Source organism: Gossypium hirsutum, chromosome D06 (assembly GCF_007990345.1).
Source record: "Gossypium hirsutum isolate 1008001.06 chromosome D06, Gossypium_hirsutum_v2.1, whole genome shotgun sequence".
Lineage (NCBI taxonomy): Eukaryota > Viridiplantae > Streptophyta > Magnoliopsida > Malvales > Malvaceae > Gossypium > Gossypium hirsutum.
The window spans coordinates 44,117,902-44,135,435 of NC_053442.1; positions in this window are offsets into that span (position 1 = coordinate 44,117,902).

The following is a 17,534-nucleotide window of genomic DNA, read 5'->3' on the forward strand; positions in this document are numbered from 1 at the left end:
TGGTAATGAGGGTTTGGTCGATTTTATCCTTGATTTGCACCTCCTTGGCCGCCTCCCTGCTTAAGGTTCGAATGATTGCTCTAACTAGGATTGTATGTATTTGAATAGGGATCTCGACCCCAATTACCTATGCAGCTTGCTTCTACCAGTTGCTCATTAGAATATGGCTTTGAATTTGTTAGTTTGATGGTAGACTCCAAATAGTTAAGCTTCTCTAGCATTTGTTAGTATCGATTATCGTTATTATCTTCATTTATAGCTTTTACCGTTAGAAGCTTCTATTTGTACGTGAATATTTCATTGGGCCACATGTAAGAATTCACAGCCGTGCCATCAATGGTTTTGTAGGCTCATTCGTACGTGTGGAACATGATAGATCCTCTAGTCGCTACATCTAGGCTGAATCGGATAATGTCGTGAACACCATTATAGAAAATTTGGATTTGAAACCACGCTTGCAATCCCTACTGTAGGCACTTCCTTAGCATTGACTTTAAACGTTCCCATGCCTCGTACAAGGATTCACTTTCAAATTTCTTAAAATTGCCGATTTCTCGCCTAGGCTGAATGTTTCGACTAATGGAGAAAAATTTGTAAAGAAACTTCTCTACTAAATCACCCCATGTTGTAATGGAAACTAGTTCTAACGAGTCTAGCCAATTAGCCAAATTGTCGCACAAAGAGAAAGAAAATAATTGAAAACACACAGCATCATTAGATACTTCGCTATACTTGAAGGTGTCACATAATTGTAAGAACCACTTCAAGTGTTGGTTCGGATCTTCCACCATGTTCCCCTTGAATTGCAAGGTATTTTGGATCATCTGAATCGTGTCCATCTTTATTTCGAAATTATTTGCATTAATTGTTAGCCTCTAGATATTGCCTTGCACCACATCTAGTGTTAGTAAGGCATATTTGTACAACATCTGTTAATCCATTAGGACTTCTTCCCGGATATTCGCTTCTTGCTCTTATGGATCGTCAAATAATGGATTTACCCGAGGTTGATTAACTACCACAAGTGCATCGGTGGTCATCAATTGATGATGGCATCTAATTATCTACTCAAGAACTGGATATGGTTCGATTAGGGTGCTAGAGCGTCAGGTCATAAACAACCTAAAAGATTAAAAGTAAATTAGAAAACTAAAAAATAAAAATATTGTATCTATAGTCTTTAATGTTCCTATTTATCTTATTAATTGTAAAGCTATTTTCTAGACTTGATGTCGAAAGCTCCCTGGCAACGGTGCCAACAACTTAACCGCCACCAAACATGCAAACATTTGATTGGAAAATACTACAGCAAAATATAATAATTTAAAGCAGTAGTGTCTACAAGTATACGGGTCAAATTGTAATATAGTATTTGTGTTACAGCAGAACATAAGGAGTATTGCAAGGATCGTACCAAGGGAGGACAGAATAAATCTATTGAAAATTTAGTCTAAATAGTGGTAACTAAATTCTATATTATGATAAATCATAAAAGGGTTCAATATTAGAAATTAAATAACTAAAATAAATAAGCAATAAAATACAAACGACTAAACCAAATAAAACCAATCAGGAAGATTAACTCGTTTTAGGGGTTGTAGTTAACTTGAGATTAGGGTTTTAGGGTGGATTAGCTATTAATTAATCAATTATTACATCCTGACCTCTAACTAATTAATTAATTGGTTGATACTCGCTTATCTCCCAACCTCCCTTTTTCAACCAAGATAAATTATGATTTTCTCAGAAAAACTTATCTCCCGACCTTGTTTATCTTATAATTACTTCCTAGGGTTGTCAAGCCTAGTGTTTAGGAACGCGTAATTTAAACCAACTAATCCTATCAAGAAACCCTAAATCCTCCATTAATTACGTCCCCATCCACTCATTAATCTCCCCTAAGTAATTTCACCACTCATGATATTCATAATCCCAATCTCAAGTGAAGTAAACAAGTAAACAAACACGATGAAATTGAAAGAGATAAGAGATTAGAATAATCTTTATTTGTTGTCGATTGATGCATGGTATAGTGGATCTCTCAATTGGAATAACCAAATCTTATCACTTGCGAAAGAGAAATAAAATGAATACTTCGATATTATAAAAGAACTATTAGATCGAAATCAATTCCAAAAGGAAAGAAGCATTTTTGGAAAACAAAGGAAAACTTAATCTAAATACTACTCAAAAACTTCGAGGGGGTTTTGGATGCGTCTAAGAAAACTTAGATCGGAATAATCAAATCTTATGACTTGCGAAAGAGAAATAAATTGAATACTTTGATATTATAAAATAACTCTTGGATCAAAATCGATGCCAATAGGAAAGAAGGATTTTTGGAAAACAAAGGAAAACTTAATCTAAATACTACTCATCAACTTCGGGGGGTTTTGGATGTGTCTAAGAAGACTTAGTTACATTAAACCCTTAGGGTTTTATTTATAGGAGTGTTAGTGGCCTGAATTAGGTTTTTGGCACATCCTAGGTCTTCCTATAAAGTTGATTATGCGGATGAAATAGCCCCAGAATACTTGGGCACCATGTTTGGTCTATGTCACTCCATGCATATGACACGACATGAATGTGATTTGTAGGCTTTTTTGGTTCGTGTTGTGCTTTTACGGCTCAAGAAGCTTGTCCAACAGTTTTCCCTTCCTCTTACGTCCATTAGGCCTATAATTCATCATCTTACACACTCAATTACACAAATTAGAAATAACTAAGTTTCGTGTCGGCCTAATAGGTCACAAATACTCACAAAATGTGTAAAAACACTTATTTTATTTACTTCTAATACTAAACTACTAAATATCGAAAAAGTAATAATAATTAATAAAAGTGCTATAAAACAAGCTCCTTAAGTACAGAAATATACCCAAATAACTACTACATTTGACGTCAGGTCAAAAACTAAGGTCTTGATACTAGTTTATTGGGACAAATCTAAACCTAATGAAATACCACGGAAGCACAATTGGTATTTTTTCGCTCCCAAAAAATCATTCTGATAATTATGGAAAACCTAATAAGATAATATATATCTATAATCGATGCAAATAAACCACAATATTGCAAGCAAAAATAATAAATTGAGAAACAAAATTTTTACATGGAAAACCCCTTTAAAAGAAAGGGTCAAAACCATAGGACATTGAAAGCTTACCAAAAATTCCACAATTATCTAAGTCTTGTTACTAGATCAAAACCAAGCCATAATAAAGAGTATACAACTCAAACAAGGCTATAAACAAATAATCTCAAGCAAACTTTAAGAGAAAATTTGATAATATCACCAAAAAGGGGATGACTTTGAAATCTTAAAACTTGAAGCTACAACACTCCAAACGAAATCGAACTGTACAAATTAAAGATATTTGAGTCCACACACTATATATATGTGGGGAACATATCGAAATAGGCTCCACATAGTGGGACCAATCACGACCAAACACATTTACACCAACTCTAATAACTACAACTTTGACTTTGAATCCATACCAAAGAAGTTGACTGAGGCATAGACCAAACAAAAGAAACTAAATCATACAAAGTAATGTATACACACAGAACTCCATGGATTCTTTATCAAGCCAACAGTGTGCATGAGAGAGTAAACTAAAACCAAGTTTCTTTGAAGGAAGCATTTATTTACCTTTTCTTTTAATTAATTGCAATCAATAGATGTTGCATGCATTGTGAAGGAAGCATATAAATTATGTATGTTATTTTTATGTGTTGTGAATATAGGAAAGAGAGATGAAGATAAAAGAGAGGAGAGAGAATGAAAATAATAAACTAAAAAGGGAAGAAGATAAAACTAAGAGATAGAGAAATAATATTAAATAATAATTTAATTTCATATTGAATTAAAATTTTTTATATAATTAAAAATTTCATAATTCAATGGTTGAAGGGTTTCTTTTTTATTAGAGATAACAATTGTGTCGATAATAGTTAAGGAATTATAGTTTAAGTACCCAGTTTTAGGGCTTTATTATTCAATTAAGCCTTTTATGTATGTATATATTAAATAAACTAAATTGTTCCCAACAAGCTTGATTTGTAAAAAACTCCTTTTGAAAAAATAATTCTTTTTTCAAAATAGATTTTATATTTAATCTAAAAAATAATGATTTAGTATCTTTCCAAATAAAAATAACAAAAATAATTATAAAATTGTGACTCCCCACACCTGACCCAGTTGTCGAACCCGAATGTGTAGTATCACATTACGCTATTGGTGCAATTGTAATACCCCATACCCGGACTGTAACACCCTCGACCCAACCCAGTTTACCAAATCTGAATCTTGAGTGTTACGGCCTTCTTTCAGATGTAACTTAAAATTTATCTTTCTTATTCATGTAAACGTCTATCTATGAGTATAACAGAATCTCTTATGGCATACGTTGTGTAGTACATTTACAACTCAATAAAATTTTAGACTTTCCTACTTTCTCTCTCAGTCTACTGTGTACAATATGAATTTATACTTAAATGAATTATGTGTAGACTTTGACGCACAACTTGTTTTCCTCTGTATGCATAACAGCCTAACGCGTTGCTCCCTTGGCGTAGCTATGGCATTGTCTCTTGGCACATATTCCTTTACAGACTTGAAAACAGAAACAAATTTTGTAAGTTTGTACGTTGCATATGTTGTTTTTTCACGTTCTTTGGGTACTTCCTGACCTTTTTTACTTCTTTGGCAGGTACAATACTGAGGCTACCATCTTTCTTTCTTCAGAACCATTTTCCCTTTTCTTGAGCGCACTATGCTTAACATATCTTTACTTTCTATATCCTTTTTTAAAACTTATCTTATTATTACACTTAATGTCTTTTCCATACTTACTAGTCTTATCATTTTCTTGAAGCTGGGTAGACTATGCCCAATACTTAACTCATAATTTGCCTATATCTTCCTTACTTCAATGCACTTTCTATACTTCCTTTTAACTCATATCTTTGCTTTTCCACGTATTCTGCTGCACACTAGCCATTCACTTTGTGTTTGCCCAAAGGCATTCTTTTCAGATGGTCACCACGAGATCTGTTCTTCAAATTTCACCATGAAGGTGTTCCTTTCCAAAGATAGCCACAGAGGCTTTCCTTTCAGAGTTTCACCACTTAGGCGTCCTTTTAACAGAGTTGGCCACAAAGCATTTGTTTAACTAAGATAGCCACAAAGGCATCCTTTTAATAAAGGTAACCAAAAAAGCATCTTTTTTACAAAGATCGCAATAAAGTTTTCCTTTAACAGAGGTTGCAACAAAGACTTCCTTTAACAAAGATCACCACAAAGCATTCCTTTAATAGAGATTGCCACAAAGGCTCACTTTTGTGAAAATTGGTGTTTTTGACGATAGAGCTTCGCCGAAACTCACTGTTGTAAGGTTTGCCCCTTATTGCTGGTACTCAACCAATCGTCTTTTAATTCTTTTCTATATGATGTCATAACCCAACCATGGTCTTACACTATATGCTCTACAGAGTGCCATGTACTTTTCCTTTTAGAGATTTGTGATTTTAGTCCCGACAGGCCCCTTTAAATGAGTCTGGAGACAGACACAGACACTTCATGCAAACTCATACACATCTGACTTATTCATGAAAGACTCTTTCACCATAGACTTGTTCATATCCTCAATACACACATAGACACATTTTACTCATTCATACACATTAACCATTGGCCTTAGAGATCATATCCATATGAATAATTCATGAAATTTTATCATAATACATTTATCACAGAATCATCCCATCATACATTCTTATCTCATTTTCGCAAATTCGACTTAGGGACTCAACTGATTGACAGAACTGGGCTTCTATCAAGTAGATCAGCAACCCATAATTGATAGAACATGGAAACTCATCAAGATCTGTACACTAAACTCATTTTCTTTCACTTTGAACATAAGAAATCTCTAAATAACACTTTAGCATACTTACTTTACCCAGCTAAGCCGAGCTACTCCTTAAAAACTTAGTATGTCAGGTTGTAGATCTTACCTTCAACTTAACTTGAAGGATAAGAGGAATTTTATTCGTTTCTCCCCTTTTATAAACAAATATTGCTTCTTGAAGAAGAAGAAGAAAGGTCCCCCATTTCTTACTCGGGTTACCTTGATATTTTGACTTTATCCCTATGGATATTTGACATGCGTCCTAGTCCTCACAATCCACCAGATAAATGCTTGACAACTATAAAGAGACGTATATAAGATACATAACATACCCTTAGGCCTTAATCCTTCCTTTATCCTTAGTCATTAAGTTAGAGCATAGTTGGTATCTTAACTAATCACACTTGGCATGTCATGCCGTCTTGACGACGACCCTATTTGTAACACTATATAATCGGTCCAGTCACCGGACCCTAGTTATAGGATGCTAAAATAGTAAACTGGAACATGCACAAATATTACTACATAATCAATTAATACAAGTTAATTCCATGTTAAACATGCATTACAATCAAATTCGAGTCTTAGTCGACTTACGAAAATCTTTGAACAAGTTCAGAACTAAATCGGGACCAACCTAAAACATTTACAAAATAATAGGTAAAATGTAAAATAGAGGTTACCAACCACTCAAACAGAGATAAAAAGATCAATTCATAACAAATTTCAATCATATTGGGACCTAAATTGAACTTATAGAATATTTAAAACAAATCAGAATTAATTTTGGATTAAATTGAAGCTTTTACAAAAATATAGGTAAATAATGAAAATAGAGGTCACACTACCGTGTGCTAAGGCAGAGACCGTATGGTGTAGGGACATGGCCATGTGGCCAAACCATGTGTGAGAGCTTTAACCACGTGGAACGAGACACGCAGTCATGCCTCTAGACCGTGTAACTAACAACTATCGTGTGGACCTAAAATTTCAAATTTTAAATTGAGCACACAGCCATGTTACTAACGATGTACACAACCATGTGGGGCACACGGTCGTGTGTAGGGGTGTGCATAATTCGGGTAAAACTGAAAAAATTCGGTTAACCGACCGAATTCGGTTAATCGGTCGGTTAACCGAATTTTTTAGGTCGGGGGTCGGTTAATTTTTTTATGATTTTTCGGTTAACGGTTAATTCGGTTCGAAACCGGTCGGTTAACCGAAAATTTTCGGTTAACCGAAAAAATTAATAAATAAAATTATCCAACCCAACCCAAACTCAATTACCCAACCCAATAAAACTAAAACTAAAGTTTACCCAATTACCCAATCCAATAAAACTAAAACTAAAAGACAACCCAATTTACTAAAGTCTAAAACCCAATTTACTTTAATAATTTATAAATTTTTTAAATTTTAAAAATAAAAAATAAAAAAATTTCGGGTATTTTTCGGTAATTCGGTTAATTCGGTTAATTCGGTTAATTCGGGTAATCCGGGTAATTCGGGTAATTCGGGTAATTTTTAACCAAAAATAAAAAATACATAATTTTCGGTTAATTCGGTTAACCGACCTTATTAACCGAAAAAATTTCGTTTCGGTTAAATTTTTTAAAAAAAAATCAGTTCGGTTAACGGTTAAAATTTTTGGAAGGTCGGTTAATTCGGTTATAGTAATTTCGGGTCGGTTAACCGGTCGGTTAACCGAATGAACACCCCTAGTCGTGTGGCACGCTGTGTGTATCCAAAACACCTTTAAACACAAGCAATTTCATCCATCTTTTCTTAGAAATCAAACTACACTATTTACATCTATTTATACCAATTCAAAACTCACTAAAACATGTCAGAACATGCTAATTAAACATTCAATTTGAACTTAACAAATATGCCCTCAATAACATCACAATACAATCATGAAACAACAACCATCCCAAACATTAACATTCATGCCAAGATTTTTCATGCCTAAACATACTTATACAATCATCATTACTTTAACTAAGATATCAATAAGCAAAGTTCAATAAGTGACCTAAAACATAATAATCTATTTTCACAATTTATGCACACCTTATTAAACTATGCCTTTAATCATTTTATACCATTCAAGCCATTTACTCCATATATCAACAATTATCAACATTCAATATCAATTCATGCTATTACCTAAACTTACACAAAATGTCATTCAAATATTGGGTAACATCATCAACTTAGTAAATGTCAATTGGGTACCAAGCACTTAATATACCAAGTTTACTTATAATCCTATTCATAACCAAAGTACTAAAACATGGTCGATAATTTGCAAAGTAGACACCCTATATACATGCCACAAGTAACCATAACTTCAAACTTCAAAAACTAATGAGTTAGAAGATGGTAGGTGTGAGCTCCTACTGATCCAATCAACATGTTCAAAGTATCCAAAATCTACAGAAAATAATAACAGAAGTAAGTATATAAAATACTTAGTAAGCTCATACATTTAAATTCAATAACTTACCTTACTCATTTAATATTTAATTGCAAATAGTTATTCAAAATATTATCCCTTTCATGACATAGTTCAAAAATTTTTGGGTCAATAAATAACAATCATTTGGGTATTTAGAGTTCGTACTTTGTCCATATTAACAATACAATTTCACACTTTATATACTTTGACTTTTCGATGGAACTTTTTAAAAGAACTCAGTACACGAGTGAGGTAACATATGATGTTCGTCTGAGATATACAGAATCCTACCCCCATCCTTTACACGCCATCTTCGATCATCCCATCACACCATGTGGGGTATAAAACACCCACCCATCCCTACACACCATATAGTGTCCATACGACACATAAGAGAATAGTATGCAGCCAAGCTGCCAGAAAATAGGCGAATGGTCACCGTACAAAACACTTCCTCCACATATACTAATCCCACCCCATATACAGATACATATATCAAATAATAGATATACATAAATAACATATCTCGCATGCTCGTGTGTAGATAACATACATGCTTATACTGAATAATTAGACATACATACCAATTTTTTCTACTCAGATTAGTCTATCAGGATAACAGATCACAGGAATTAGGGTTTGGTTTGCCTTTACCAACCCTACAGAAGGCCCACAGTTGATTAGAACGACTAATGTGACCTTAGGGAAAATTTTAGAATTTTGGGCCCACAAACCCATGTGGCCTGTCCTTGTGGGCCCACAGGCCCGATTCTGCCTAGGCCATGTGTCCCACACAGCCACACACTCGCCTGTCACATGGCTGTGTCTCAACCACGACCAGGCACACGTCCTTGTGGCTCGACAGACCCCTTTTTCAGCTTTAATTGAACTTCAATTTCTCGTGTTTTCGTTACACACCTGGTTCAATTTTAATGTTACTGCAATCTGAAGCTCACCAGAATCTAAAAATTCATATTACATGCTCTTAAAATTAGTTTTAATCCTTAACTAAACCGAACCAAAAAAATCGGGAACAGTGAAATTCAAGTGTTCGTTACTTACCCTACTCCTTGTACAAACCCGACTATGATTTTGCAGGAGGAGAATTTCGTCCCTCACGATTCGCTACCAATCACCCCAAAATCACATCACCGAAAAGAACAGAATCGATTTAGAATAGCTTAAAACAATTGCCTCCAATTCGAGCAAAAAATCACTACCTTCACTTACCCAAACACGCAAAGAGTTCGAAAGTTCGAAATACCGCGATAGAAAGGGAGGTTATGGCAGAAATCAAAAAGAAAAAGAAAAGGGAGACTTAACAAGGAAATAACAAAAGAAACATCAGAAGAAAAGAGTTTTTGGGAAAAGCAAAAAAAATTAAATATTTTAGTAACATATTCCTATTATCTCTCTAACTCCCCACTACTCCACCAACCAAATCCAACCACCTCAGAATTCCAACCCCACCCAAACTCAACGAAACAACCGAAACAAAAATTAACATCCACGCTCGCACGAGGACTCGATCACAAGACCTCCAGCAAGCTAACTCCTTTCTACTCGAACCAGTAGGCTCATTCTGATATGAGTTTACAAACAATATCACATAATCCCACCCAACAAGGATATGGCTAGGGTAAAAAATAACAGAATTTTCTAGAGAGTAGGACTTAAATGTAAGACCTCAAACATACAACCACATCACATAACCACTGAAGCAGATACACATTTTATGTCAGAAATCATAGAAAAAAAGTTAAAAAATTTAGGGCGTTACAACTTTACTCCCCTAAAAAAAATTTCAGCCTCAAAATTTACTTGATCTGAATAAATGAGGATACTGCTGATGCATCAAGTCCTGAGGTTCCCACGTGGCTTCCTCAATGCAATGATTCCGTCACAGAACCTTAACTAACGGAATGGACTTCCTCCTCTGAACTTGAACATCTCGATCCAAAATCTGAACCGACTCTTTCTCGAAAGTCAAATACGGTCTAATCTCGATCTCCTTCAGAATACATCATGGATACAGTCTAACTCTGGAGGTAGCTCGAACTCATAAGCGACTGGTCCCACACACTTCAGAATCCAATATGACCCAATGAACCTAGGGCTCAATTTCCCTTACGTCCGTACCACAAAACTTTCTTCCACGGAGATACCTTAAGGAAAACGAAGTTCCCCACATGGAACTTGATATCCCTCCTTTTCAAATCTACATAGGACTTCTGTCTATCAGAAGCCACCTTAAGATGATCCCGTATCAGTCTAACTTTGTCCTTAGTCTCGGAAACCAACTCAGAACCTAAAACCCGTCGTTCACCCAACTCAGTCCAACACAGAGGAGTGCGACACTTACGACCATGCAGAGCCTCGTAAGGTGTCATTTGGATGCTAGACTGAAAACTATTGTTGTAGGTGAACTCAACTAAAGGCAGAAAATCCTCCCAGCTACCTTAGAACTCAATCACACAACTCCAAAGCATATCTTTCAGTATCTTAATCACCCTCTCTGATTGACCATCAGTCTGAGGATGGCACGCAGTACTAAAGTCCAATCTCGAACCCAGAGCTTCATAGAATTTTTTTCCAAAATTGAGAAGTGAAGTAAGGATCCCTATTAGAAATTATCGAAATCGAAAACCCATGAAGTCCCACAATCTTAGAAATGTAGAGCTTCAAAAACTTTTACAGAGAATAATTTGTTCAAATCAAAATAAAATGGGCGGACTTAGTCAACAGATCCACGATGACCTAAACAGAATCCTTCTTAGTTGGTGTTAAAGGTAACCCACTAACGAAGTTCATCGTAACACATTCCCATTTCCACAAGGAAATCTTAACGGGTTGGAGCAAACTCGAAGGCAACTAGTGCTCAGCCTTAACTTGCTGGCACGTCAGACAGCGAGCAACGAAATCTGTTACCTCTCGTTTCAAACTCGGCCACTAATACTGTAATGGCCTAAATTCAAGGTTATTGGAACAGTGGTTTCGTAACCACAAATCCAATTTAAAGAGAAATTTATTTTAATATTTTTGCATGAATATTGATATGACAGGAAAACCGTATGAAAATATCGATAGAAAAATTTTACCGATTTAATGGTTAGTTAGAAAAAGAAATTATTGAAGAAATTGGGTAAAAACAAGGTATCGAGACCTCGATCTCATAAAACTGAGTTGAAAAATATGTTTATAAACATTTATGAAGTGTTAGTAATATGGTAATAAAATTTTGTTAGAAAATTTCTACGTTTGGGCAGTTAATTAAGTGAAAAGGACTAAATTGAAAAGGGTGTAAAAGTTACTAGAAGGATTAAAATAGCTCAATTGTTAAATAAAGAGGGACATAAATTGCAAATAAACCCAAAAGGAGATATTTTGGGCGGCATAAGCTGAGAAAAATCAAGAGAATTGGTGAAATAAGGGTAAAATGGGAAAATAACAAATTTTACTAACATAAAAATAGCACCAAATTGGAATATCTAGAATTCTCTTCATATTTTCTTCATTATCATCAGCAAAAAACTTCCTAGGGGTTTATTCAAGCTGGTACTTCATAATTTTTGCACCAAGTGATTAATCCTTGCCTTTTTCTTGTTATTTTTGTGTTTCTAAGACTTTTACAACTAGGTCCTATTACTAAATTCATTAGTTTTTGATTTCATGGATGAAATTGAAAGTCACTATGGTTGAGTGCTGTAAGTTTATGATGAAATAGCATGAAATTCAAGCTTTAATTAATTTATTATTTTATTAGGTAATTTCAATAGAAATTGATTTGTAGGACCTAATTGTGAAAAAGATTGGAATTAAAGTCTAGTGCTAAAATTCTGATTTCCAAAGGTTATACAGTAGTTTAAAGTGATAGAATAAAGTTTTAATTGAGAGGTTAATTGATCAGGGATGAAATTATCATTTATTGAAAGCTTAGGGGAAAAATGGTAATTAACATCATGCACCAAAAATTGTAGAGACCGAATTAGAGGATGAATAAAATACTAAATTAAATCTTATTGAGTCTAGTTTCTTATAAAAGAAACATTGTAAGGAATGAAATTGTAAATCATGATATATAATAGATTTTGTGAGACAAGGTCAGAATGAATTCGGGTTCCCCTGTTCTGACTTTGGAAAATCATCAAAAATTGGAGAAAAATAATTATGGGATTAAAATTATATGTTTAAAATCCTTAATGAGTATATTTTCAAAAGGAATAAATGATAACATCATCCGAATCTTGTACAATGAGATAATTAATTTTTAGTGAAGAAGGGTCGAAACTGTCAGACAGCAGAACAGGGATGACTTTAAAGAATAAACTGTACTTATTGGCTAAACAAAAAATTCTAAAAATTTTATGATAAGAAGATATGTGAGTGTAGTTTCTGGAAAAATTAGAGGATCTTAATTTGGAGTTCCATAGCTCAAGATATAAATAATTTAGTGACTATGACTCAATGAGACAGCTTTGAATGAACTATAAATAATAATGGAATTATAGAGAATGTTACATATGAACATGAAATGTATTAGATTAATGATTAAATTTATTTATTTAGTTCCAGAAAATTCAAATACGAAGCTAGATCGAAGAAAAGAAAAAGTTTGGGATTAGTAGATTTTTGTTTACGAACAAGTATCGAGGTAAGTTCGTGTAACTTGAATTATATTCTTAAATACTTGAAATGTTTGTTATTGATGTGAACATGATTTGAATGTTTATTGTATGAAAATTGATGAAATATTGATATATTTGATAAAAAGAGGAAGAAATCCTGGTTGAATGAAAGGAAAATTCGATGGATCTCTGAAAAGGAATTGACGGTAAAAAGGATCTAACCCGGATGGGTGATCCTATCTTGATATAGCCCTCCCGAAGAATATGTGGGAAAAGGATTTAGCCTGGACGGGTAATCCAAATTAGGGTCTGAATTTAGCCTGAACTGGTAATTCAGATCCAAGCTCATTAGAGTAATTGTCATTGCAGGGGATTTAGCCTAGACTGGTAATCCCGACAATACTCTATGAGTTTATATTACAGGAGATTTAGCCTGGACTGGTAATCTCGTTGTAAGGATAAGGTTCGCGGGAGTGTGCTCTCTGAAATGGAAATGTGCGCACATGAATATGAATTGACGGGCCCAGATTTGTACACTAAAGTGTACCCCTAAAAATCCATCGAAGTTCCAAGTAGTTCAACAGGATAAATATGGAAAAATAACAAGGGAATGGAAATCATGGTATTGATGAGCTCATCAATCATGGTATATATATTATTGCTACATGTAAATTATTGAACTAACTTGAATGTTGAGTTTGTGCATGTTAAGGGAATAATGCATTGAATGGATGTATGAATGTTTATTGCATTGTATTGAAAATATTAGGTAAGTATAATTCTTGTTACATGAGCTTACTAAGCACAAAGTGCTTACCCTGTTTCTTTTTCCCCTGTTTTGTAGTGCTAAGAGCTCGGAGGTTAGATTTGGTCAGAGACGCATTACACTATCAACCTCAAGATCTCGGTATATAAAGAAACTTTATTTTGGAAATCAATGGCATGTATACGCTAATAAAGTAAATGTTACTGTGAAATGAATGTAAGGTTAGCCATTCGTATGGCTAACAAATTTTGGTTTTGGTATGTGATGAGGTTATCTTATGAATATGTTAAATCTATCTTGAAAATATGTTCAAATGGATTGGTTGTGTTGGATTGGTCTCGGTTTAAAATTGCAAGGAAGATTAGATATTTATAAAGGGGTTATATTGAGTAAAAAAAACACTTTGGGATTTTGTGAAAATTTTCTTATGGTTTCGATTTAATCTCGGCTTGGTCCCGATGTATGTTTTGGGCTTCGGAGGCCTATCCAAGGGACGTCATGACATGTTTCGATAAGTGAATAGTATTTAACTCGTAATAACAGAAAATTTATTTGGTAAAATACGGTAATGCCTCGTACCCTATTCCAGCTACGAATACGGGTAGGGGTATTACAAATACAATTCACGAAGATCTCGATACATCTTATTTTCATCGGGATGCATAGCATAAGGGCTACTATGTGCTTCTCTCAGAATTGACTGTTTCAAATTAGAATCGTTCGGTACACAACCCATCCTCAAAAACACAGAACCCGATCCTTATTCAGCCCAAAATCAAATGCACTGCCACTCTCAACCTGATGGAACCACAGAACCAGAGAGTTATCCCTTAACTGCTTATCCCGAACTTGGTTAATCCAAGTCAGCTTAACTTGCAACTCAGCTAACAAGCTTCCATCATCAAACAAACTGAGACGAGCTAACATCGCCCTCAAATCAGACATCGCTCTACGACTGAGAGCATCGTCCACTACATTGGCCATACCAGAATGATGCTCTATCGTACAGTCATAATCCTTGAGCAGCTCAATCCATCGACGCTGCTTAAAGTTCAACTACTTTTAAGTAAGGAGGTACTTAAGGCTCTAGTGATCGGTGTAAAAGACACAACTCTTACCATACAGAGAATGCCTCCAAATCTTTAAGGCAAAAACCACAGTAGCCAACTCAAGATCGTGTGTCGGATAGTGCCCCTCGTGTGACTTAAGTTTTCGGGACGCATAAGCCACAACCTTACCATGTTGCATCAGTACACACCTTAGACCGACGTGCGACACATCACTATAAACCAAAAACTCTTTACTCGATTCAAGTTGTATTAGAACAGGAGCCTGAGTTGGAACAAACTTGAGCTTCTCCAAGCTCGATTATTGTGCATAGTCTAGATAAAGGGAATATTCTTGCGTAAAAGCTTAGTCAGAAGAGCTGCAACCAACGAGAACCCCTCAACAATCCTCCGATAATAACCTCTAAGTCCTAGAAAACTGCGAATCTCAGAAACATTCTTTGCCTTCTTCCAATCAAGCACAACCTTAATCTTTCTAGGATCAACTCGAATCCCCTCAGCAAAAAACACATGCCCAAAAAGCGTAGAGCTGTTTCACTTGAAGTATCTAAAACACTACTCTAAGATGCTCATTATGCTCATCTGTGGTCTTAGAGTACACCAGAAAATTGTCAATAAATACTACGACGAACTGATCCAGATACGGCAGAAAAATTTGGTTCATCGGATCCATGAATGCAACTGGAGTAATTGTCAAACCAAAGGACATAACTAGGAACTCGTAGTGCCCATAACAAGTCCTAAAAGATGTCTTGTGAATATCAACCTTCTTAACCCTAAGCAGATGATACCCAAAGAGGAGATTTATTTTCAAAAATACTGAAGCCCCATGAAACTGATCAAACAAATCGTCGATCCTCAAAAGTGGGTACTTATTCTTCACAGTCAACTTATTCAACTGCCTGTACTCGATACACATCTTCATGGTACCGTCCTTTTTCTATACGAAAAAAACTGGTGCCCCCAACAGAGACACTAGGACGAATAGAAGCACGATACAAAAGCTCTTAAAGGAGAGCCTTAAGCTCCGTAAGCTCTTTCGGTTCATTCTATATAAGGCAATGGACACCAGGGCTGTACCTGGTAGAAGCTCAATGCCAAACTCAACTTCTCAATTCAGAGGTAAACTCGGTAACTCATCAGTAAATACATCCAGAAAATTCCCTTACTGTTCTGATATCCCCAGAAATTAAAACACTTACGAAGGCCAGATATGCTTCACACCCTTTCCAAACCAGTTTTTCGGCTACTAGAGTGGAAGTCACATTGAACAAGTAATCTCGACGCTCGTCGATCACAACCACTTTCAGATCATCCTAAATTCTCAAAACAACCCTCTTAGTCACACAATCCAAACAAACTCGGTGCTCTACTACCAGTCCATACCTAGAATCAAATCGAACTCCCCAAATGGTAGTTCCATCAGATTTTCTGAAAACACAACCCCATGAACTTCCAGCGGTACATTCGTATACAGTTTATTAAACCAAACTAATTGACCCGAAGGACTCAGTGCAGAAATCACACCTGAAGTACTCTCAACCACAATCTCCAGGTTTTAAGAAACAAAACTAGCTACGTACGAGTGTGTTAACACTATGTCTATCAAAGCAATATAAGTGACACCAAAAATAAAAAATGTACCCGTAATCAGATCAGGGCGTCCAACAGCATAAACCAGTGCAGACTGCCTCACCTCAGTCTAATTAGCACCTTTGCCTGATGTTTTCTGTCCTCTGCCTAAACCATTACTACCCCTAGCCGGACCACGACGCTAGGTGGCTGCTATACTGCCCTCTAAGGCTGAACAAAACTCGATCCTATAGCTTGCATCTAATCAAAACAATATGGACACTCTCTAATCTGATGCTTCAATGACCCACAATGCAAAAAAGCCCCTAATCTCCTCCAACAGTCGCTCGGTTGGCACCTACCATAATCGCTGCAAGGCTGAACTCTAGTAGCAGCAACTGGAACTCCCACTCTAGAAGGCCCATCAAGTCTGACCCATTTCTTAGGCCTCAGAAAAGAACTAGAGGGCTCTGAATTCATCTTATTCTTGCCTTTCTCATGATCTCAGTTCTGGCAAACCAGGCGCTTAACCTCTTCGATGATCTTTGCCTTATCTACTAGAATAGCAAACTCTCGCTCCTTCCGTGGAGCTATCAATACCCTCAGGCTGTCCCTCAAACCATCCTCAAAGAAGACACACTTCTTATACTCAGATGCCACCTTGCCTCGAGTGTAGCAGCTCAGTCTTAGAAATTCGGCCTCATACTCAGCCACAGTCCTATCACCTTGCATGAGATTCGTAAACTAACATCTGGGAGCATCCACGTAACTCGCTCCCACATACTTCTTCTAAAAGGAAGTCTTAAAATAATCCCAACTAAGACGATCTGATTGGGTACCTTCCTCAACCGATAACCAATACTTATATGCCTCATCGCGAAGCAAAGAAACTGCACCCTTCAATTTCTGCTCAGGAGTGTTGTCGATGTCATTCATTATCCTCTCGGTAGCCTCCAACAGTATTCAGCCGCGGTAGAACTGACTCTAGTGACGCCCTAAACAGTTCAGCTCTATTAGACCAGAGTCATTCGGTTACCGACCCATGGCCCCCAAATCCAGAATTTGGCCCAGTGACCCTCTCCAAAACTCTGAGCATGGCTTGGGACAATGCATCATTCCCAGCTGAGC